Below are 26,069 nucleotides of genomic sequence, written 5' to 3'. Positions count from 1 at the left end.
ATTCTCCTGCCTTCTCCCCATAATTCCTGATCCCCTTATTAATCAAGAACCTATCCATTTCTGTCTTAAGACACTGAATTATTTGACCTCCACAGCCTTCTGCGGCAAAGAGTTCCACAGGTTCACCGCTCTCTGGCTGACGAAATTGCTCCTCATCTCTGTTTTAAAGGATCATCCCTTCAATTTGAAATAGTGTCCTCTGATTCTAGTTTTTCCTCCAAGTGGAAACACCCTCTCTCCGTCCACTCTATCCAGGCCTCGCAGTATCCTGTAAGTTTCAATCCCCCCTCATCCTTCTAAACTCCAACGAGTACAGACCCAGAGTCCTCAACCATTCCTCAAACAACAAGCTCTTCATTCCAGGGATCATTCTTGTGAACCTCCTCGGGACCCTTTCCAAGGCCAGCACATCCTTCCTTAGAAACAGGGCCCAAAACTGTTCACAGTACTCCATGTGTCCAAACCTGTCAGGTAGCATGAATTCAAGATCCATGGCTTTTCTAAGCTTTTGGGCAGTTCACCTGAAATTTAAAACTTTTCTTCCAGCATCTGAAGATGCCCCCCATTGATCAGCCTCTTACTGATATGCACTGCAGTCACTGTCTCTCCCTGAAGGACCTCTCGGTTAGACTTATTTGTCCAACACTGCAAAACTGTTAGAAAACCGATATCTTCACTCCCTCCCCCGAAGTATCGAGTATTTTCAGCTTTTGGATTTTCTTTTCTGCTGTCTCATGCTCGTCATGTGTAATGGCGCTGAACTCAGACACGGGCTACAGGGATTTCCATAACCAACTTGGCTCGGGATCCAGTTTCCCCGGTGTGCTGTTGAAATCAATTTTTACCCTTTTGAAGGTTTGGCCTGTTCCTCCGACTAGAAGACGACAATCGCTGGATCGGGCTATTCACAGACATCACTGAATGATTTAAAAGTTTATTTTCTGACTTTTCCTGTCTCCACTTCATTTGCTGTGTTATGGGCCAGGGTTTGGAAAACTTGAAAGTATATCATGGAGTTCACCTAACCTACAATTGTTTGTTAATTTTGGTTACTAGGAGCACAAGGGCCTGCCTTTCAGATGTTATTCAACAGAGGCCTTTTAATCAAAAACAAAGTTTATTCTACAAATTCAGTTAACATTTCTATAAACACACACAGTAAGCATTTTTATCAACTACCCCACACAGCTAGTTCTCTATATATAACCCTGAATAACTTCCCTTTCAACGGTTTCAATTTGGTAACAACATCCAATAAACCAGACAAACCCTTTTACCAAAACAGTAGGTTTGAATTCCTTCCAGAAAACTGTTATCACTTTTAAATTATCAAGTGATCTGGATACATCTTTTAACATGCAGAGAAAGAGAGACACACAAGACTTCTCTGCCTTTATCTAGCTTCCAAAATCTGTTCACTAAAGTAAAACTCAGAGCCACAGCCAGCTCCGCCCACGCAATGACATCACTGAAGCCATGTGATAAGAGAACAAATTTCTTAAAGGGGCACTCACATGACAGCTGAGCAACTTTGGAGACCGTCAATTGCATCTCACAGAGTTCTGTGGCTTTGGCACCATTTTTACAGGCCCGATATTTAACCTTCTTTCAAGATGTATTTTTCGTGTTTTGTCCATCACTGTTGCCACCAGGTTGTATGTTGGTTAGTCTATCTTTGGAATGGTTACTGAAACAACAACTGACTCATTTTCTACAACTGAACTATGTACAACTATCAATGATCAGATGTTGCACTACTGAAGCCATGGCCATTCTCTCCTCCTCTCCAAATCATGTGTTTGCTTGTTTCATCATTATGGGAGGTGCTATTTATTTTGTTCACACATTAACCCTTCCAAACTCTACAGATCTAACTTGTGATCCAATATTTTAGAGGCCAGTTATAAAGAGAAACAGAAGTGACACTCAATTCAATTTGTGTTTAAATTCTTCAATCCCTTCAGATGGTTTGGCCAATTTCAGGCACATTGCTCATGGAAACATTAGGCATTTGATCAAGAGAGTTGCTTTTGTTCTGAATAACAGCCTAGAAAGAGACTTTGGATCACAGTTGCATAACGGTCTACAAATAATCTTCTTTTATTGCCATGTGTTCTAAGAGATCTCTTCTACGTTCATCAAAAGGTAGGGTGGATTGAATGACCTATTCCGAAAGCTGCATCTCTAGCATACATTATCCCACAGTGAAGTTGGTATAATATACTAATAGGCAGTCAGACACACAAATCTCTTGTCCACAAGGAAAGCTACAAGCGACATGTATCTGATCTATGGCAGTAATAAAAGTCTTGTTTATGCTCATATTTCTCGTGAATCTTCGGTTTTCACTAATCCTGAAAACATTATAAGAGAGTTGGTGTTGACTGTGAATCACAAACCCCTGCAATGGATGTGCCTCAACCTATTAAATAAAGTTACCAGATTGGAATTAAAACTGTCAGCAAATGATGTGAATATTCATTAAGTTATTGGGAACTTTTGAAACTGTTGGTGAGGAAGGACTATAGACCCGTACATTAGAAAATAAACTCTATAGTATATCAGATTAATAATTAAAGTATTCAAATCATGCAGATATCAGTAAATTGTATTACTTGAGATACCTAAACCACGGTGGCAATGTGGTTTGCACAGCTGCCTCACAGCGCCACGAACCGGGTTTGATTCTGACCATGGGTGACTGTCTGTGTGGAGTTTGCAGGTTCTCCCGTGTCTGCGTGGGTTTCCTCCGGGTGATCCGGTTTCCTCCCACAGTCCAAAGATGTGCTGGTTAGGGGGTTGCAGGGATGGGACAGGGGGACGGACCAAGCTAGAGTGCCCTTTCGGAAATCAGGTGCAGATTTGCTGGCCGAATGGCTCCCTTCTACATTGCAGCGGTTCTACAAGCTAATGTGGGCTCCTTTTGTTGAGGTTCTTCAATAATAAATGTCTTCCACATTTTATAGTGGAAAGACCTTTTCAATAGTGTGATTGTTTAATTTAGTGGAAAAAAAAGACTTGCTTCTCATTAGCTTCTTAGAATATTTGCTGACGATCAAAATCTTATGGGCACAACGCAGTACACAACATATAGAAAACATACATCAGTAAACAATACTCTTGATCACATCTAAAGCAATTAATTTCTGAATCATAATCTTTGGTATTTTACTGTAATTTAAAGAAAGGCGATCATATTCTGACCGTTTATTTTACAGATATATTCAGAAATTATTTGTAAATTTTTTAAAAATAAATTTAGAGTACCCAATTAATTTTTTCCAATTAGGGGGCAATTTAGCGTGGCCAATCCACCTACCCTGCACATCTTTTTGGGTTGTGGGAGCGAAACCCACACAAACATGGGGAGAATGTGCAAACTCCACATGGAAAGTGACCCAGAGCTGGGATTGAACCTGTGACCTTGGCACCATGAGGCAGCAGGATTAACTCACTGTGCCACCGTGCTGCCCATAAATTTAACTTATGTATTGGGCGGCATGTTAGCACAGTGGTTAGCACTGTTGCTTCACAGCACCAGGGTCCCAGGTTCGATTCCCGGCTTGAGTCACTGTCTGTGTGGAGTCTGCACATTCTTACCGTGTCTGCGTGGGTTTCCTCCGGGTGCTCCGGTTTCCTCCCACCAAGTCCCGAAAGACGTGCTTGTTAGGTGAATTGAACACTCTGAATTCTCCCTCGGTGTAACCGAACAGGGGACTAGGGGATTTTCACAATAAGCTCTTTGCAGTGTTAATGTAAGCCTACTTGTGATAATAATAAAGATTATTACTATTATGAGAAAGTCCTGCTTGTAAATCATTACAAGAACATACAAAATTCTGGCTGTTGACATCTCCTAATTTAAGTGTCAATTTCATGGTATTGATTAGATACAGATAACTATATACATAAATCCATTAGGAATAAATTATTTCTTTGCTCTAAATAGCTGCAATAATGATAACCCATGTCTTGCTCAGATTAATTGACAGAAATTGTACATTGTTCTTCACCTGTCGATTCCTGTTTTATAGATAGATGACTTAGATATTTGAATGTAGAGGCTTGAGTTTTTGTTCAGTCAGACGGCCTCTCCAACCTTGCAACAATGGTTGTGGAGGGCAGATCCTAAAGCCTGCCCTGAATATGGTACCTACCATATAAAACATCAACTGCGTCCATTCATCTCAAATTTCTGACAGCTAGAACTGGGAAACATTATGTGTGCAGATAAGACCTGTTAGGAGCAGGTCTGAACTTTGCAGATTTGCTTGATAGATAGGATAATCTTTTGAAGAGGTTTATTACCCTTTTGGTTATGTCGCCTTTCATAGAGATCATGTGACCTTTGAGAAAGAAAAGTTTTATTTTATGCATCCATGCGATGTGAGTGTCGCTGGCTGAGCCAGCATTTATTGCCCATCCCTCATTCCCCTTGAAATGAGTGGCTTGCTGGGCTGTTTCAGAGAACATTTATTGCTGTGGATCTGGAGTCGCATGTCGGCCAGGTAAGGACGGCGGATTTCCTTTCCTAAAGGACATTAGTGAACCAGATGGATTTTTATAACAATCAACAATGGTTGTCATTAGATTTTTTGTTCTTAATTTTTTTTATTGAATTCAGATTTTACCATTTGCCATGATAGGATTTGAACCCGGGTCCCCAAAGCATTATCCTGGATCTCTAACTTCCTAATCTAGTGAATATATGGGCGGTACAGCAGCACAGTGGTTAGCACTGTTGCTTCACAGCTCCTGGGACCCAGGTTCGTTCCTGCTTGGGTCATTGCCTGTGCGGAATCTGCACGTTCTTCCCGTGTCTGCATGGGTTTCCTCCGGGTACTTTGGTTTCCTCCCACAAGTCCCGAAAGACGTGCTGTTAGGTGAAATGGACATTCTAAATTCTCCCTCTGTGTACCCAAACAGGCGCCAAAGTTTGGCCACGAGGGGATTTTCACAGTAACTTAATTGCAGTGTTAATGTAAGCTTACTTGTGACACTAATAAAGATTATTATTATTATATAGCACTGTGCCCCTGCCTCACCCAGCTGTGCCCTCTGTGAGAGATTAGCTGTCCTTTGTGACTGTTAAAAGTAGACAAGGCTGTGCATAAAAAGTGAATAAACTCATTGGAACTGTCAAGATCATCGGAACTGTCAAAAGGAATGGTCAAGCTGTCAAGATATTTAAAACCCCTGCCCTTTATATACTTGAAAAACAAACTCTCTGTAGCATTTTTTAAATCAGTGTTGCTATTTTATTCTGTTGACATGAGCCTGAGGGCTATCATTGGTAGATGAGTGCTGTATGATTGGTGATCATGATCGACGAACCTCGATTGTCACAGTTGTGTGCCTCTCAGTTAACAGGTTTATTGACATCCCCAAGTAGTTAGAGACCCTTTGTAATGAGACTATGAATTCCACTGCTTGTATTTAGAAGTGATTAAAGAAATGTAAATGTAGGATTATTTTTCTCAATAAGCATTTTATTTTAATAGTGATTTATTCAATTGGTGCTTAATAACTTTATTTAAGTACAGTTTGGGTCCTGAGCTCTGCCCATGGTGTACTGGGTGAGTTGACATGATAGGTTTAGTAAATAGACTGGTGATTGGTGCCATGGGTTGGTACTAAGTTTAAAAGGGGTTATAAAGGGCCATGGGCAAAGAGGCAGAGAGGGATAGGTTGGCATGGAGGCAATGAAAACCATGTATTTGAAGTGAATGTTGCCAAGTTTGATGCTCTTCAAGTAAATGAAACATAGGTAGAAATGTATTTAAGAAGATACGTGAGTATTTGGATTTTTAGCTGTTGAACATCAAAGGGAGGTAAGAAGAAGTTTACAAGTTAACAAAAGTCATAAAAATAAGACAAAGTTATTCAACTTTATTTGACCCAAAAATAGTGGCCATAAACATAACATAAAAAAATCTGAGTAAGTTAAATTCCAACAAGATATAAGGACAACTGGCAAAAGATGAAAGAGGAAAAGTGAGGTTGAAAGCTATGCTGGAGGCGACCAAACATCAGCTCCTGATGAGAGTGCTGTGCCAGAACAGAAGTTTGAAGAGGCGAAGTGAGCAGCCTTCAGACACCCCCATAAAGTGTTGTTTGCAGGGTTTTATTTTAAAGGCTTGGATTTCCACAGTTGAGTGAGAGAGAGACAAGCCTTGGGAAATACATCCACCACAGCAACAATGGGTTGTGCCTTGTAATAAGATTACTGGAATTTTTAAAATTTCTATAAGGACTGTTGCCTAAAGGGGTGGTTTGTTTGTGAGTTTAACCGCAAAAGAATATTTTGGAGAAATGATCCATACGACTAATTTTAACTGTGTAAATGTATTCCTGTGTCTTTAGGTTTTCTTTTATTTTGTTAATCAATGTTTTAATTTACTATTTAAAATCTCCAAAAGTGTACCTGGAATTTGTGGCTCCTGTCTTCAGTACATGTAGTTTATCAGTAAAATATAAATCGAAAACTGTTCTGATAACTTGCCAAGTTTCTTTTGGGGACTTGGGTAGCGTGGCACATACCACCTGCCAGATCATAACAGTAACAAACTTCCTCTGAGAGACTTTAACAATTTACTTCTGAAAATACATATGCTGCATAGGTTGGCTATACAATCATTCATTTCCTCAGAAAAAACTTTTTGTTATTTGTATTAAATAAGATTTGTTTTGAACAAATTCATGCTGGATTTCCTAGTTAATTTTTCTATGATTCTCTCCTGGTCACTTACTTGTTCTTGAATATTTTATTAATTTTCAATGATGTGATGTTAGACTACCTATTCTGCAGATACATAACTTATTCATCCTGCCTTTCATCTACAGGGAGGTTATAATGCATTCCATGAGTTCCGCCCACAATCAGCACACACTGCATTTATCTTGCACCATCTCAAAGCACTTCACAGCCAATGAAGTACTTTCAAAGTGACTTTTAATCGCAGTTGTAATGTAGAAAACACGTCAGCCAATTTTCACACAGTAAGCTCCCACAAACAGCTCTCTGATAATATCTGGATAATTTGTTTTGGTGCTTTTGATCGACGGATCGTTTTGGCCAAGACGCCAGGGAGAACTTCCAAAATCTCCCTCTAGGTGGTGCTGGAGTTCGCTTTCATCCACCTGAGACAACAGGAGGAGCCTCGATTCAATAACTTATCTGAAAATGATCATGTCCCGGGTGCTGGAAACGGGGGTGGTGATGGATCCGGGGGTGGTAATTTTTGGGATTTCGGAGGACCCGGGAGTCCGGGGTGGGGGGTGGAGGCTGATGTTCTGGCCTTTGCTTCTCTGGTGGCCCGACGACGAGTGCTACTGGCGTAGAGGGACTCAAGGCCCCCAGGGACTGGGTTGTGGCTTTCGGACATGTCGAGTTTTCTGGGGATGGAAAAAATTAAGTTTGCCTTGAGGGGATCTGTACAGGGGTTCGCCCGGGGGTGGCAGCCATTCATTGACTTCTTTGCGGAAGAGTGAGCGTCAGCGGGGGGTGGGGGGGGGAGGGAGGTTAGAGTAGAGTAGAGTAGGGGGGATAAATTGGCGGGTAGTGTCGATGGGAGAGGAGCGGGCTTATGCAGTATGTTATGATTTGAAGTATTGAATGTACATGGATGTTTGCACATTTTTGCCTTTTCTGCTTTCTTTTGGTTGATGTCTGTAACTGTTTACAATGCCGAAAACTACCTCAATAAAATTGTTTGTTAAAAAAAAACTCTTCTGAAAATGTCATGCCTAAAGTGCAGGAACCGCTCAGTACTGCACTGGAGTGTCAGCCAAAACATTTGTGCTCAAGTCTTGGAGTGGAACTTGTACAACAACCTTCTGACTGGGAGGTTATGGTGCCATCATCTGAACCACAGCTGATACTGACTAAAACTATGGGCAGAGCCTTGATCATCTCCTCTCTGTCTCCCTTCAATGGCCCGATGTGCATGTCATTAAAGTCTGATAGTTGATGCATTTTCAGTTCTGTTAATTCCTTCATAAGAAATCTTTTCCAACAACTAACAGTGAAGTTTGTTTCACATTCCCCGCTAGTACACCTACTTTGCCACTACTATGGTATTATCATAATTGTAAAAACTGCAAGGGTTAATGAAGTGTCGAGAGTAGCCACTACAGAGAGCTACAGTTACAAGTATATAAGGCAGTGATGCTAAGCCTTGTGGGGGAGTATGTGCAGGAGTTAGCTTAGAGAGAGTTAGAAGTACAAATAGTGTGAGTGAGAGCAGATCATAGTTTATATAAGTATTAAGATTAGCTGTAGATGAGTGTAGTTTAAATGTCAATACTCTTTAGGAGTACGTGTCAAATTCAAGTTAGTAGTGTTAATAAATTTATAATTCTGTTTAAGTTAAAGCTATTTTATGGTCTCTGTGAACACTGTGCCAACCATCCTGAATTAAGCAACACAAAGAACACCACAACTAACACCAGCATGAGTAAACACCAACACCAAATGTCAATGTAATATAATATATTAAAATATTTATTTAACATCTAAACCATTTCTTCCTTTCCAATTACATTTTTGTTTTTATTGCTGAGCTAAATATCATATATAAATATCATATTGCTCTTCCAAGCTTATAAAAGCCGAATGCCTAGAAATGTCTCTTTATGCACTGAAATGTGTAACACCAGGTTATTTAAATTTCAGAGAGCTGCCGCACACATACTCAAATGTGTTACGCTGCTGAATAGAAATCGTAAGAAGCAGACTGCACTCTAACAAAAATACAACTAGACCAACAGTCATAACACACCTGAAATAAAGCTGCACATCCTTCCACTAATGGGAAACCAGTAAAGAAGCTGGGAAATTTGTGCTTTATTCTTCAATCCTCTTGCTGCTGGCATCATTTTGTATGCAAGTCAAGCCGAGAAGGTGGCAGGACGGCATGTTTTATTGACCAAGTCCTCAAGGTTATTGAGGGCATTTTGCAGTGCAGAGATCTAATAGATTGGGATCAGATTAAGGACAAATTACAAGATGACTTATCAATGCATACATCTTTTACAGTTTGGCAACATTGTAATTGCTATTCCTCTCACCTGATGCCAGCTACTATTTATATTTGGCTCTTATCAGACCTGCTCTGTATAATATTAATTTCAGGAACTTTTTTGTTAATTTCAGTGGGTATTTTGCATATTTGTCTGTGCATCTTTTCCAATTGGTGAGTGCTCTCAATTTCACAATGCTTTTGTCTCCACATTTCCATGCAGGTAACAGCCACGGCTCCACTCTTAATCAGCAGATTACGGGGTCAAATCCCACTCATTAGGCTTGATCCCCATACCTTCATTGATGCTTTAGTGCGACAATGTGTGGCATCGAATTGTTGGAGGTGCTATCTCTTAGACGAGCCCTTAAACCTCCTCCGCTCTCTCAGATGGGTGCAGCCCATCTTGAATAGATCACGTCTGTTATTCCCCATAGCTTGGTCAAACAATCCCTCAAACAACATCACTGGAACAGACCGTCTGCTCATTGTCACACTGTTGTTTGTGGGATATTGCTGTGTACAAATCATCTGCTGTGTTTGCTGCGATTCGACAAGGACTGCATTTCAAAAGTATTTCATTGCTTGGAAAGTGCTTCTTGATATTCTGAGGTGATGAAGGGTGCGATACAAAAGCAGGCCATTTGTTATTATTGTACTAACAAACTCAATATTGATGGAATGTTTTACCATGGCTGGCCAGCCACCTTTTAAGAGTATGCTTTAGTCACAGCCAAGGTGATATTTCAATGGTAGATAAGTTATGTTTGTGCCTAAGGCCCCACAGGAACACTTTCTTAAAATTAAAAAAAAGTTGTGATCTTATGATATTTGATGCAAACCTTGCCAAGTTTTCTAATCTTGTGAGGTTTGCAGTTTGGCATGAACAGAGTTGGCTTTGTTTTTGGCAGGCAGGTGGGGAAGGGACGTCAGTGTACAGCAGAATTTCACACAAATTCCCACAAAACATTAGGCAAGGGTATTTGAAGCAATTTACTGTCTGCTCACTCTACCTACAGCCTGGGTTTACCTTAAGCCCTTATCATTGCAGATACCACTGCCATTAAACCCTCCTGTACTGTCAGTAGCTACAACGTGAATTCACATAGCACCTTTAACATCTTAGAAGTCCCAAGGCATTGACACAGACTGTCAGTCCCACACACACTCCTCCAACTGACTCTGCGTGCTTTCTACAGCTGCTAGATTATTAGCTGACAAGAGCGCAGAAAAAAATAGCATGAGACGCACATTCCCTGATTCCATCATTATCTAAACACAAAATGACAATAATGTATTGATTCTCAGGAGCCCATGGCTTTTATATCAGCAGGTGTTCACAGCCCCCCTGAGTGGAAGCCATCAAACAGGCCTTCTTGTTCAGCGTAGAATGAGAAACCTGTCAATAGTGAGTTTCCATTGACTCTGCTGGATAAAGTGGCTATATATTCTTGACAGAATCAGAACTGCTCTTGGTACCTGACGGATGATTTAAAATAGAAATAGCAAAAGCCCACAGTGCAATGCTTTACAATTTTAAAAAGCAGTTTTGTTGTGTTCTAAGGGATATGAATATGTATCCAGATTTGTGGGTGGGAAGGAAAGATATGGTGAGGTTCAATAAATGCCCCTGTATTGTGTTCTGTGTTGTAAGTGCTCACAGATTGTTCTGTTTGTGTTTTGTGATTCACAGACAAGAAGGAGCTTGTATATATATTGTACTTTATCATTTCCTCAGAAATATCTCAATTTGTTTTCCATCCATTCAGTTACTTTTGAAGTGTAGTCAAGTGCAGAAATAATTTGTGCACAGCAAGCAAGAAAGGAGATTGATGAAGGAAAACATTACAGTGCCAGACAGAGAGGATGTGCTGGAGGGGTTAATGTCTGAATCAATTTGGTTAGAGTGAAGGAACAAAATAAAGGTAAGTTTACACTACTGGGTGTATTCTATTAGGAAAGACACAGAGGAACAAATTTTTAGAGAAATTACAGGGAGATGCAAAAGCAATTGAGTAGTGATAACGGGAGATTTCAATTATCCTTTCTTTTATATTCATTCTTGGCAGGTGAGCATCTCTGGCTCAGCCAGCTTTTATTGCCCATCCCTAATTACCCTTGAGAAGGTGTGAGCTGCCTTCCTGAACGACACAGTGCAGGTGGTGTAGGTACACTGCTAGAGATTTGAACCAACTGTGTGGCTTGCTGGGCCATTCCAGGGGATGGTGAAGGGTCTCCACATTGCTGTGGATCTGGAGTCACATGTGGATAAGGATGGCAGATTTCCTTCCCCAAAAGGCATTAATAAACCAATCGACTTTTTACAACGATTCGATAGTTTCATGATCATAGTTAACAAGACAAACATTTTATTCCAGATTTGGCCCTCTAATTGCCACAGTAGGATTTAAACTGGAGTCTCCAAAGGATTAATCCAGGCCTCTAGATTGCCATCCTGACAAAGATACCATTATGCCACCATCCCGCCATATCTGTAAATGAATTGGGATAGGAACGGTGTAAAGGGAAAAGACAGGAAAGAGCTTTGAAAGTATTTGCAGGAAACCTTTCTTGATCAGTATGTTTTTGGCCCAACGAGGAGGAGGTATCGTTGGGTACGGCTCTGGGGAATGAGGTGGGTGAAGTGGATCAAGTGCCAGTGTGGAAACATTTAGAGAACAGAGCTCATTGTATCATACAGTTTAGGTTAACTATAGAAAAGACATGATGTGGAGATGCCGGCGTTGGACTGAGGTTGGACTGCCAGACAATGCTCAGAATAGATTCTAAGCATTGGCTGGAATCTTTGAATTTGTCTATATGTTTCTGGAACATACCTCTTCATTCACCTGAGGAAGGAGCAGTGCTCCGAAAGCTAGTGTTTGAAACAAACATGTTGGACTTTAACCTGGTGTTGTAAGACTTCTTACTATAGAAAAGACAATAGGCAGTCTAAAGTAAAGTAAAAACAAGATTGGAGGAGGGACAATTTCAGTGAGGTGAGAGGATCTGTCCATTGTAAGTTGAAATTAAAGATCATTAAGCAAAATTGTAACAGAAGGTTGCACTGCCTTTAAAGAGATCATCTGGGTACAGTGACATATCCATTCCCATGGGAGGGGGATAGCTACGGTAAGGAAAGGCAGAGCTCCCTGAACAATGAGAGAATAAGATGTAACAGGAGAAGGGGCCTATGACAGATATCAGGCTGATAATACCAGTAAGAACCAGGTTGAATATGAACATGTGAATCAGCATCAGGAGGAGGCCATTCAGCCCCTCGAGCCTGCTCCACCATTCAATAAGATCATGTCTGATCTGGTTGAAACCACAACCCCACATTCCTGCTGACCCCCAATAAACTTTCACCCTCTTGCTCATCAATAATCTATCCAGCTCTAACTTAAAAGTACCCAAAGACTCTGCTTCCACCAAAGAGTTCCAAAGACTCACAACCCTCTGCGTGAATCTTTCCCCCCACAGAATATAGTAAATTAGAAGGAAAGTAAAAAAAGGAAATAAGAGAGGCTAAGGTGGAGTATGAGAAGAGACTGAAGCTAACAGTAAAGAAAACAAAGTCTTCTGTATCAAGACTAAAGGAGGGGGTGTGACTGATTAGGGACCATAACGAGGCCGAAACACAAAGGCAGTAGGTATGGCTGAGGTATTAAATGAATATTTTGCACCATCTGTACCAAGAAAAAAATGTTGCCAAAGTAATAACAAAATTGGTGATCTCAAAATACTGGAAGGGCTGAAAATTGCTAAAGATGAGGCAACAGAAAGGCTGACTGTGATTAAAGTTAATGTCGCCAGAGCTGGATGGAGAGCAGAGAACTGAAGAATTGCAAATGTTACACTCCTGTTTTATAAAAGGGCATAAGGATAAGCCTGACAATTACAGACCAATTTTTTTTTTAACCTGAGTGATGAGAAAGCTTGCACAAAGGATACTTCAGGATAAAATTAACAGTCACTTGAAAAAATGTAGATTAATAGGCAATGCCAGTAAGTATTTGTTAAAGGCAAATCGTGTTGAACTACCTTGATTGAGCCCTTTGATGAGGGAACAGAGATTATTGATGACAGTAATGAGAGTGATGTGGTGTGTATGGTCTTCCAAAAGCCTTTTGATAAAGTACCACATGATAGATTTGCCAACAAAGTTGAAGCCGATGGAATTAAAGGGAAAGTGACATTCTTGATGAGAATTTAATCAAGTGACAACAAAGTAAATGGTAAATGGTTGTTTATCAGACTGAGAGAGTATAATACACGGTACCCAAGGGTCAGTATTGGAACCACCGCTTTTTGTGATCTATATTAATGAGCTAGACCTCAGTGTGTCCAACACCATTTCGAAATTTGCAGATGACACAAAACCTGGAAGTATTGTGATCCGTGAGGACGATAGTGATCGACTTCAGGAGGATATAGACAGACTGGTGGAATGGGCAGGCACATGGCAGATAGAATTTAATGTGGAGAAGCATTTTGGTAGAAAGGATGAGGAGAGGCAATATAAAATAAAGGTTATCATTCTGAAGCAGGAGCTGAGAAACCTGGAGGTATATTTACACTAATCATAGAAGGTGACAGGACAGATTTATAAAGTGATTAAAAGGCATTTGAGATCCTGGGCTTTATAAATTGAAGCACAGAGTACTAAAATAAGGAGGAAATTATGTACATTTTTAAAGCATATTGCTTAGCCTCAGTTGATGTATTATGTCCCATTCTGGACACCATCCTTTAGGATGATATGAAGGCGTTAGAGAGGATGCTGCAAATATTTATGACCACGGTATCAAGGGTGAAGAACTTCAGTTATGTGGGTGGGTTCGAAATGCTGGGGTTGTCCCCCTCAGAGAGAAGATTGAGATGAGATTAGATAGTGATTTGAGGGATCTAGACAGGGTAGATAGAGAAGAACTGTTTCCATCAGCAGCAAGTCCGAGAGCTGGATGACACCAACTTAAGGTCAATGGCAATAGACCGGAAGGTAACACAAGGAAAATCTATTTTAAATAGTGAGTTGTTCAGGTGTGGAATGCACAGAATGTGGTGGAGACTGATTCAATCAAAGCTTTGGAAAGGAAAGACCTGAAAATAAATAAGTTACAGAACTATCTGGAGTTGGGGAGTGGGATAAGCTGATTTGATCTTGAGGGTAGCACAGACATGATGGGCTGATTGGCTTTCCCCTGTGCTGTCGCTATTCTGGGTTTTAAGTCCCCACAAATCATAGAATCGACAGTGCAGAAGGGGGGGAATTCAGCCCTTCGAGTCTGCACTGGCACTTGCAAAGAGCACCCTGCACCTCCACCCTATCCCCGTAACCCAGTAACCCCAACTAACCTTTTTGGACACTAAGAGGCAATTGAGCACGACCAATCCACCAAAACCTGCACATCTTTGGACGGTGGGAGGAAACCGGAGCATCCGGAGGAATCCCACGCAGACACAGGTAGAACGTGCAGACTCCGCACAGACAGTGACCCAAGCCGGGAATCGAACCTGGCACCCTGGCGCTGTGAAGTCATAGTGCTAGCCACTGTGCTACCGTGCCACCCACCAGTGGGCAGTGTCACTGACAGATCAGGTCCACCTTAACAGGGAGGTAGGCAGTGCCTTCCTTGATTGAACATCTGTATTTGCAACTCCGCCTTCAGTTAGGTGCTGACGGTCAGCCTGGATTATGGACCTGGAGTCCTGAAACTTGGTTTAAATCCCACGATTTCCTGACACCGAAAAGGTGTGAGAGGGGCGGAGGCAAATTGTCATCGCCTAGTGTGGAGTGTTTGCTAAATGTATCATATTGTACTTATTGATGTTCACCTATTACCGATTGATGTCTGCCACTGTCCATTGTTACTCCATCATGTCACACTATTGCTCACGCATTGTTTTAAATGATGGTAGGATCAAAGGACATTTTATTCTGAAACACTCGCTTTTTAAAAAAACAACTGCTCACAGATTGAACTGTGCTTTTTATTTGCAAATATCCATATTTTATTTTAAATGCTCACACATTTCCACTGGATATTGTCTTTAGATCTTCTTGTTGGGCATTCTGCAGTTTTATGACTTCATTTCGAACCAGGAAAACCCCTGGAGCCTTATTTGCAAGGTGTGCTTGGAGAGAGAGAGAGGAATCTTTACTCTTTGATCCCGCTCCGGCTGTAATGTCACCCATTCGTTCTCCACTTGTGTGAAGTTCCTCCACAAAGTTGTGGACGTGTTATCAATGTATTTATTAAAGGTGCTATGTACATGCAGTTGTTGTATTAAATCAAAGAAGACCCCATGCTTTGTGGATTTCTCAATCCTTGTTTATCGATTTGCAATCAGTTCCTTGTCTTCTGTCTGTGGAAAAACTCTTTGAATCGCCTTGCAGTCTGGAGCGCCTTTCACAAATAGCTGTTTGTTTAGCTTTGAGGGAGATGTCACTCTGTAACAGCTGAAAGGGGACCTCGGAAACATTAATAACCTCACGGGGCTATTGCAAAACATAAATAATTAGTTGCAGTTTTTGCTGTAACAATCCTGAACAAAGTAAATGTTTGAAAGGAAGAAGATAGTGTTAGAGAGGCCTGTGTAACACTTAATATTGTAAAGCTTAAAGCAGAACACACCACTGTGCTAATTCCACCGAAATATTAACATCCAAACCACATCAGATTCAGAATTGTTCATTTAAATTTGGGTCCGAGACAGAATCCCATTCCAATGACGTGGAATATTTTTAAAATCTGATTTCACGTCCCCCAAGTGTTTAGACATTGTGATGCACAAAACCTGTTTCATCCCCGCGAAGCCATTTATAATGTAGTATTTTACCCTCAAAGCCTATTGGCAAAAAAACTGCCTTTGGGTAACGTGCGATCCGCATGGACCCAACGTATTTGCAGCGAAATGATGATTCTGTCTAAATATAATGATATTCGGAGAGTGTAAAATATTCAGTAAGATCTGTGCGGTGGCAGATGTTGTTGCATTAATAACCTATCGTTCACCGCCCCCCACACACCACTCCCAACCCTCAAACTGAACACCTTGTGGAACCAAACTGCCCAGAGGAAATATATTTAACAAGTGAAATGTTTGGGATTCTGTACCTTATTTTGGAAAGTGGGGATTTGGGGCTGGGGCATGTTAATGGAGATGGCTTCTTCAGAAAGCAGCTTGGAGCTGAGTGGTTTGTCCTCAGTCTGGGAGAGGCTCAGTCTGGCTGTGGGTCTGTGTTAGTAGGGGTTCAATACAATCCATGGTTAGCCTCATTCTCCATCAGCGCTGGACGCTGGAGCAGATTGACTTGCTCCATAGTTAAGCAGACAGGCAGGGAATGGGCAGTGACAGGTCCCTGTGTGTGTATTTGTGAGAGAGAGGGGATGGGAGAGGCGGGCAATGAGCTTTATCTCACATCCCCTGTCCAATCAGATCGCCGTTTCCCGGGCAACGGGCTGTAGATTGATTCCAGTAACCAGGAGACGGGAGCATCCCTGGCTTCCAATGGCCATTTCCCAAACCATAAATGTTTGGATGGGGAGTTACAGGGCTGATAATCGGATGCAGCTCGGAACCCGGGAGAAGTTGGCAGATTCCAGAGTGGGACCGGCCTCCCTGTCCCTCTCCCCCCAGCTCTGGAAGCAGCAAAGTGAGCCTCAGCCAGACACATCTCAGCCCCACACTGCCCAGCCAGCCTGCTGCTGACTGCTGCTCTCTACCCCTCTCATGGTGAGTATCAGCTGCTAATGCTGCTGCTGCTGAATCGACTTCAACCGAGAGACCAGGGTGAGTTTACAATTTACCTTTTGCTCCTTCTGCCCCAATAAGGAGCAGATCCCAGAGCAAGATCGAGGATTCAGTGCACATTGATCGGTGCGAGGGGGACGGAATGGTTCACTGAATCCTCAAACCAGCTCCTCAGCAGCCGCTCCAAGCCCACAGGAAGAATCCCGGGTCTGACTGAGCAGCCCAGGAGGATGAGAACTCGGTAAGATGTAGGAACTTTAATATGCAATAGTTTTCATTTGAAGCATGTGTGTGTGTGTGTGATTTAAACCCGTGTTCTGACACAGCCAAGACAAGGTGCTCAAGACAAAAAAAAAATGCACCTCATTCCAAACCAATGCCGGAGACATCAAACTGAATGCTTTTTTTAAAAAAACCTGTTATTTATTAAACGTTGGGAGACAGATCCGCCTTGCCTGGCCATGTTTCTTTGATATTCTCCGCGAGTGCTGGCGATGTCCCTGTAGAATTCGGGTTGTTGAAAGATTTCTGATATTAGGACGTCTCTCAAATTTCAATTCGCTTCATTTTGTCCAAACCAATGGAACGGGAGGCAAACTCACACCAAAGCGGCCTGAACTTGTACCATGCTGCTCAATAAAGCATTTACAGGTAATTATCCTCTCTTTAAAACTTCGACTTTTCTGAGGCTGTGCCATTTCAAATTCCTCAGCACATTCCTGCCAGGTTGTTGTGCAAATGGATAAATTCATGTCGTCTCAATGTCTGATTATTATTCCGTGAAAGCACAGCGGAAAATATGTATCATAACAAGCGTTTCATTTCTGCTTTCTTTGAGTGATTAATTAATAAATCAAGGTCAATGGATTTGTCAGTTACCTTCAGTGATTACCTGACATATGCCTGCAAATAGGCACAGAGAGACTTTGGGTATGTTCGGTGTGATTGTTTTTTTTTAAAGAAGGAACCCTTCATCTGTCAGGAATCTAGTGTTGTTTATGGTAATTACCAACAAACGTTGGCTTGCCCTAGCTTTGCAATTCTTTCTGGATGTAAAGGCAGAAACGCAAGACTCCTCAGTTTCATGTCCATAATATTACAAAGATGGGTTAAAACATTGTCATGCTGGAGGAATGTTCAGGGTCCTCGTGGCCTTTCTTAAACACACAGAAAAAGCTATGCTGTATTCATTTTTGTATTTAACTATATCAAAAAATGCTAAATAACTAATCAGTTAATATTTCAGCTTCATCCCTTTAATGGCATTTCCATTGCTCCAACGTCCTCTTTTTCATACACTTCTACACCAATGATCATCTAGCCCTTTATCATAGATTACTTACATACTAGAATAATTAGCAGCGAACACTATTGTAGCACCAAATAAAGGCTTCAGACAAGTTAGAGTGTGTAACTTGGGCAGCGTTCCCAAGCATTTGAACATTTAATCATTCTTTAAAATCAATATTCAGTGTTGTTTAGATTCTGTGCTTTTCCAGTCCACGTTTCAAATCTATGAACAGCACGAGGCAGCAAGTTATTAGGATCTTCTGCAGTGAAGATAATGAACAGGTCTGCATTTTTCCTGAAATTTACTAAGTCGTGTTAAATCATGGTTTCAACATGTTTGTACAGTGCTGTTACTGTTTCAGATAGAAGCGCTAACCTTTCAATGTTCCTTACCCATTCAAAGAGCTTCAGCGGGTGTAATTCCCTCATGTTGTTATCCATTGGGCATTGTATAAAAGCAGTGACATAGATAGAACAGTAACAATAAGTGACTGCACAGAATGTTGCTGTCAGAACATTGGCCAAACCATGATCTGCGGAAGAGCCAGAATTAGAACTAAATCTGAGTAAAATGATAATTAGATTTGTTTTTAGTGACAGATGTCATTGGATGAAGTGCAATTAACCCTCATCCTCCACACATATAATGCATGTGGATGTATTGATTTTAAAACAGCTTCATCATACTCCATTCCTCGAATGAAGTAGACCAGACCTGAACTGCTTCCAATGGAAATAAACTCTTCTGCTTCTATTGAGATGAGATTAAGGAGATAGTTAGACATTGGTAATAGTTGAGTAAATTTATCTTGTGTGTAGGTGGGTCATACAGACTAAGAAGATACCAGGTTTGAACCCTAATTTTGCTGAATTAGTCATTTGTGCCTGGGTGGCTAGAAAAGGAAAATGGTCAGAGTGTTTCACTGCGGGGACAATGGTTTAGATGTGCTCTCTGATTGCTATCCAGGGATCACTGCTGCAAATTAACATGTGTTCATGTCAGGGGAGAACAGGTTTGGACTCGTCTGTGATGCCTCACACAGTCAAATACGCTGGACCTCCATACTAAGTATCACATATAAATGATACTCACCTGGATGAGATATCAGAGAGGGGCTGGTGCCTGCCAGAAATATAACAAAATAAGGACTCAAAGCTATCAGACAAGGTAAGCTGGAGAGAAGTTAGTGAGAACATGGATTGCTAAAATGATCCGGTTACACGGTGCATTTTTATGCTAAGATAAACAAACTTGGAGCATCGCCTAGTCAGTCGAACACGTGACATTCCTTCCAAACACCACATAATGTGAGTTCCACTTCTTTACATCTCCTAATGAAAAATTCTTCAAATGTTCTTCTTGATCCCCTGAATATGCAATGAAAGAATACCTATCTTAAAACCCTTATTGTCTGTCTGCCTAGTATATCTGCTGTGGTGTAGCTGGCTGTGAGTTGGGGATTTTGTAAGAAAAAGGGCAATAGTAATACCAGTGTCACTGGCATATCAGCTCAGGCCAAGGCTCCTGGGATTTGGCAGTATCGGGGTCTCGGGCTAATTGTGCTTTATTGTGGTTTCCAGGGTTTTACTGTCCTTACAAACCACCATCACAGCTCAACCTCCCTTTCCTCTTCAAAGTTCTTGAATCTGTTATTAAACACAGTAAATGCTGGAAATTCACAGTGGGTCTGGTCTGGTCAGGGGAGAAGAACAAAGTTACGTCTCAGGTCGTGGCCTCTCTGGACCTGCTGAGTATTTCCAGCATTTTCTGTGTTTATTTCAGATTTCCAGCATCTGCAAAATTTTGCTTTTGCCTTTGAACGTGTTGTACCTTCCCAAATCCATTCCCATCTTTCCTGGACTTCCATGTTTGAATGCTTCCAATTAGGATCCTGCCCCACCGCAGAACTGAAACGTCTCTTATCAAAGTCACAAATGTCAACCTACGTGACTGTGGCAAAGGTAAACATTCCCTCCTCACCTTTCCTCACCTGTCTGCAGCCCTTGACTACATAATCCTGCTCCAAGGCCTAGGCACTGTCCTCCAGCTGGGTTCAATCGCTCTTGCCTGCTTCCATTCTTATTTATTTAATTTAGCCCATTAATCACTTGCAATGGCATCTCTTATATAGATATATAGAACATACAGTGCAGAAGGAGGCCATTCGGCCCATCGAGTCTGGACCGACCCACTTAAGCCCTCACTTCCACCCTATCCCCATAACCCAATAACCCCTCCTAACCTTTTTGGACGCTATGGGCAATTTATCATGGCCAATCCACCTAACCTGCACGTCTTTGGACTGTGGGAGGAAACCGGAGCACCCGGAGGAAACCCACGCAGACACGGGGAGAATGTGCAGACTCCGCACAGACAGTGACTCAAGCCGGGAACCGAACCTGGGACCCTGCCGTTGTGAAGCCACAGTGCTAACCATGTGTTCTACCGTGCTGTCCACGTTGCTACCATGCTGCCCACACTTCCTGCTCCTGCACCGTCACCTCTGGTGATCTATCATTGGTCCCTCCTATTTCCCATCTGTTCGCTGCCCCTCAGTGGCATCAACCAAAAGCACAGGGTTAGCGTTCACATTTGCACTGATGACACCCAGCTCTGCCTCACCACCACCCCTCTCAACTCCTCCACTGTTGCTAAATTATCAGATTGCTTATCCGACATCCAGTACTGCACGAGCAGAACATTCCTCCAATTAAAGGGAAGACTGGGCCAATGTCTTTGTGCCCACTCCAAACTCCATTCCCAAACTTCCAACTCCATCCCTGTCCTTGGCAACAGCCCGAGATTAAGCAAATTGTTCTTAACACTTGGCATTGCATTTGATCCTGAGATTAGCTACTGACCTCACATTCATCCCATCACTGTGACCTTCTATTCCCAGCTCCATAATATCTCCCAACTTTACCTCTGACTCAACTCATCTGTTGCTGGATTCCTAATTCATGTCGACATTCCCTCTAGATTCAATATTCCAACATATCCCACATTCCACCCTCTGTAAAATTGAGATTATGCAAGTATCTGCTGCTCATGTCTCAACTTGTAGCAAGTCCCGTTCCCCTATCACCCCTGTGCTCACTGACCTACTATTGATTCCTGGTTAAGAAACATCTTGATTTTAAAATTCTCCTGCTTGGTTTCAAATTTCTCCCTGGTCTCGCCCCTCCCCATCTCCATAATCTCTTCCAGCTCCACTACCCTCTGAGATATCTGCGCTCCTCTAATTCTCACCTCGCGTACATTCCCAATTTTCATTGCTCTACCATTGGTGTCTCACTTTTAAGGCTTCACCTTAAAGCCTACTTCTTTAATCAAGGTTTTGGTCACCTAATCTAACATCTCTTTGCATGACCTGTTGTCATATTGTTTTATGACGCTTCTGTGAAGCACCTTGGGTCATTTCATGGCCATTAAAGGTGCTGTATGAACACAAGTTGCTGTTGGAAGTTCTAGTAATACTGAGACAGGCCTGGGATCCAGGGACCTAAAGCTCTTGTTCGTGAAATTCAGGAGTTGAGCGGAGATGTGCGGATGGAAAGGGAAAGGGTCTTGGAGATCCGGAGAACTCTGGGACTTGGCAGGAGGTTTGGAGCATTGAGGATTGCATGGATTTGGCAACATTGACAAAAGCAGGAGAAGTGGGGAGTTTGTAAGAATAATATCAAACTACTTCAAAGCACCAGGCTCTCCAAGTTTCTCAATGTCACCAATTCCCCCATCGTCAAATACTTTCTGTATTGAAGTTGTTGCATTCAGTTTTTAAATGTAAATTTTCTCCTTACTAAACTGAAATAGCCAGAAAATCACAGGCCGATGCTGTGCACATTCCTGAAATGTATCCCCAGTATAATGACTGTACTTAGCATGTCTGCTAACTTATTCAACCTTTAACAAATATTTGTTTCCATAAACAAAAAATCTCTAAAATACTCAGTTAATTGTTTATGTACCTTTTAATGTTTTAAATAAAATGTAATCAAGCTTTAAATAAATTTCAGGGACATTCGTTGACTGAATACATATAACCAAAAATTGTGATTGGCTAAATAAAATCCGGGTCCTACAATTACACAGTGGTTCATCTCCTTTCCTCTTGTAACTGTGACAATTATTGTGAGAGTTTGAGGACAGAAGCTTAGACATACATATTGAAACATTCAACAAAGGCTCTGTGCTGACCAGACCCAATAGTGTCCAGCCTGAGAGTTGCCAACATGCCCTATTGCTGATGCTCTGTTTATTGTCCAACAGGTTTATTTGGAATCACTAGCTTTCAGAGCGTAGCTCCTTCATCAGATAAAGGAGCCGTGCTCCGAAAGCTAGTGATTCCAAACAGACCTGTTGGACTTTAACCTGGCGTTGTAAGACTTCTTACTGTGCTCACCCCAGTCCAATGCCGGCCTCTCCACATCATGGCTCTGTTTATTGTGTCAGATAAAGATTAGGTATATTCCCTAGCCCCTCGGTTTTGTGCCGACTGTGTTATGTTACAGAGAGGCAAACACCCAAACATGAAGCCAAACTCTTTCAATTGATCGAACCATTCAACATGATCCAGTGGATAGTGGGAGTGCATTCACACAGTTTATGGTTAGTTGTGTTTTTCACTGTGCCGAGCACGAGAATGGTCCACGATTTATTAATCAAGAGCCTAACCCACTTTTATCTATATTCTTGTGACTGTCAATTGAAAGCAGGATTTCTTTTCCATTTAATTGACTCCAAGGTGACAACCTGGCTGATGTGTGATTAGCACCAAGTCAACCTTCTGTGGATGAAGCTCTGATCTAATACCTGAGTTAGACAGGTCTCCATGTCACGGTATAGATGTTGATTCAGATGGGACCTGCTGAGGTATTTCTATCACTGAGGATGGATTTCTTTCCTCTTGGCTGCTTCCAAGAAAACACACTGAAGACAAGATCAAGCAGAAGCGGAAGTTTAATATCGGGGGCCCATAAACCCTGGCCAACTGTGCTAAAATCCTCTACTCTGAAATAAGTAACTCCCAAAGAGAAAGCAAGCACTTTGATTAATAATTTGGGGTTAGGAACATGCTGATGAGATTCTGCAAACGTCAAACACTGGGCTGGTCAAAATATGCATCACTTCAATAGCAACCCACCTCAAGGTTCCTGTTTCAATGCACATTACTTTACACGTTTCCGAAAGTCAAAAATCCATCCACCAGTACCAGAGCCTGTCTGCACACAGTATTCTAATTCCCATTGTCTGCTGTCAAATTCTCTAATCTTCCTTACCTGGCTAATGCTTAATGCTGTCAACAAATGTTATGAAAGGTATCATCCTCCGTGTTATTTGTAATTAATTGGCAGGTGTGTGTGGAATACTAGTGATTATCATGACAGCATACAGATCATAGAATCATAACGCACAGCGTAGAAGGAGGCTCACTTTGTTCTTCTTAGTTTTGCATTCCTTCCTTTTGTCCAGAATCCTGTAACTTACTCATCATCCTGTCCAACTCACTTTTAACGTTATTTATGGAATCACCTTCAACCATTTTGTTGATCGAGCGCTACCCATCCTGAAAACTCGGAGTGAAAATACTCTCTCATTTTTAGATCTTTTGCCAGTGATTTTAAATCCACGTCGTTCTGTTGTTTGTCTTTTTGAGGTATTAGTTTTTCTCATTCTTCTCTACCCATCATTTTCAAAACCGCTAATAGATCAACTCCTAAACTATTTCAAGGAGAATAGTTCTAAACTTTCCAACCTCTCCTCGTGACTAAAGCCCATCAACCCCAGTAATGTCAGATCATAAGATGAGAAACAGGGGCGGTCGTCCATTCAGTTCAATGGGTTTGCTCTGCCCTTCACTGTCTCACTCAGCCCTGAATATAACCTATGACCCACCTTCACTGCTCTCTGAGGAGGAGCAAGTGAGAGGAGGACACCGGGACAGACAGTCAGCAGCACCTAAATGAGAGTTTGAGTGGAGTTTGCAAAAAGCGTAAGAGTGCAGTGAGAAATCTGAGTGCTAGCTTGGAGTTTGGAGCTCCTGAGGTGGCGTCAGGATTCAGGGCAAGTGGGAGCAGCTGATTGGGTGAGTACAGTCGGGTATGTCTTTACTATTTTTATCACTTCTAGTTTGGATGGTTCTTATTTAGTGATTTATAGTTTGCAAGGACTATATTTTGTAGTAAGAGGTATCAGGGAAGAAGGGCCCAAGAGTAATTGATATTATTTAATTGAAAACATCTTCCAAAAGGTTTAATTAAATGGGAACAGGGTAAGGAATGTTAAACGATAAGCCTCATGGCTTTGTGCCTTATCGGGTGGAACATTTGCAATAAAGCGGCTGAATTAATCATGCAAATAGATATAAACGGGTATGATAATAATCTTTATTAGTGTGACAAGTAGGCTTACATTAACACTGCAATTAAGTTACTGTGAAAATCCCCTAGTCGCCACACTCCGGCACCTGTTTGGATACACAGAGGGAGAATTTAGAATGTCCAATTCACCTAACATGTACGTCTTTCGGGGCTTGTGGGAGGAAACCTGAGCACCCGGAGGAAACCCACGCAGACACGGGGAGAACGTGCAGACTCCGCACAGGCAGTGACCCAAGCCAGGAATCGAATCAGGGTCCCTGGCGCTATGAAGCAACAGTGCTAACCGCTGTGCTACTGTTGCCATCCTGTATAGTGGTGATTACGGAGACATGGCCCCAGGGCAAACAAGGATCTGAATTGAACATCCAGGGATATTCAGTATTTAGGAAGGGGTGACAAAAGTGAAAAGGCAATGAAGTTTCATTGCTGGTTAAAGAGGAAATTAACGCAACAGTGAGAAAGGATATTAACTCCGACAATGTGGAATCTGTATTTCTGGACAAATGCATTGAAGAACCAACTGGACAACAGGCCATCCTAGACTGGGTATTGTGTAATTCGAAAGGAATAATTGGCAATCAGATATGCGAGGTCTCTTGGGGATGAGCGGCCAAAATGTGATAGAATTCTTCATCAATATGGAGAGTGACGTAGTTGATTCTGAGACTATGGTCCTGAATCTAAATGAAGAAAGTTGCGATGATATGAGGTGCAAGTTCACTTTGCTGGATGAGGCATCATTACCTAACTGGGTGACGGTGGATAGGCAATGGAAAATATTCAAAGAGCGCATTGGTGAACTGCCACAATTGTTCATTCCTATCTGGTGCAAATAGGAAAGCTGGCCAAACCATGGCTTACAAGGGAAAATAGAGACAGTATTAGATCCAAGGAAGAAGCATACAGATTGGCCAGAAAAAACAGTAGACGTGAGGATTCAGAGCAGTTTAGAATTCAGTAAAGCTGTATCACGGCGCTGAGGATTCGTGTTCAATCCCGGTCCCGGGTCACTGTCCGTGTGAAGTTTGCACATTCTCCCCGTGTCTGCATGGGTTTCACCCCCACAACCCAAAGATGTGCAGATAGATGGATGGACCATGTTAAATTGCCCCTGGAAAATTGGAAAAAAAGAATTTTGTACTCTAAATTTTTTAAAAATTCAGTAAAGGAGGATCATGGGATTGATTAAAAAGGGGAAAATACTGTACAAAAATAAGCTTGCAGGGAAGATAAAAACACTGTAAAAGTTTCAATAGGGACGTGAAGAGTAAATAACTGGTAAAAACAAATATAGGTCCCTTACAGTCAGAGACAGGGGAATGTATAATGGGGAACAAAGAAATGGCTGATCAACTAAATGCATACTTGGGTTCTGTCTTCACAAATTAGGGCACAAATAATGTACATGAAATTTTGGGGAGCACAGTGTTTTGTGAGAGGGAGGAACTGAAGGAAATCAGTATTAGCAGGGAAATGGTGTTGGGGAAATGGATGGAATTGAAGGCCGATAAATCCCCAGGACCTGATAATCTACAACCCAGGGTACTTAGCTGCGATGGCCGAGTGGTTAAGGCGTTGGACTTGAAATCCAATAGGGTTTCCCCGCGCAGGTTCGAACTC

The 26,069-nt window shown here is 41.8% G+C and overlaps 1 protein-coding gene across 8 annotated transcripts in view; it reads left to right on the top strand.

Moving 5' to 3' along the window:
* The first annotated feature begins 16,522 nt into the window (after window positions 1–16,522).
* grm3 (glutamate receptor, metabotropic 3) overlaps window positions 16,523–26,069 on the top strand; it is a 182,991-nt gene continuing 173,444 nt past the window's right edge. For 4 of the 8 annotated variants that reach the window (XM_038811978.1, XM_038811979.1, XM_038811981.1 and 1 more), the window contains exons 1-2: window positions 16,524–16,760; window positions 16,860–17,019. The gene's annotated coding sequence lies outside the window, so the exon portion shown is untranslated. Of the gene's footprint in view, window positions 16,818–16,859; window positions 17,020–26,069 lie in introns of all 8 variants that reach the window. The other 4 variants (XM_038811975.1, XM_038811974.1, XM_038811976.1 and 1 more) reach the window with 4 other exon arrangements.

The sequence above is a fragment of the Scyliorhinus canicula genome, chromosome 11 (genome assembly GCF_902713615.1).
Source record: "Scyliorhinus canicula chromosome 11, sScyCan1.1, whole genome shotgun sequence".
Taxonomy (NCBI): domain Eukaryota; kingdom Metazoa; phylum Chordata; class Chondrichthyes; order Carcharhiniformes; family Scyliorhinidae; genus Scyliorhinus; species Scyliorhinus canicula.
This window is presented reverse-complemented; position numbering and strand designations above follow the sequence as displayed.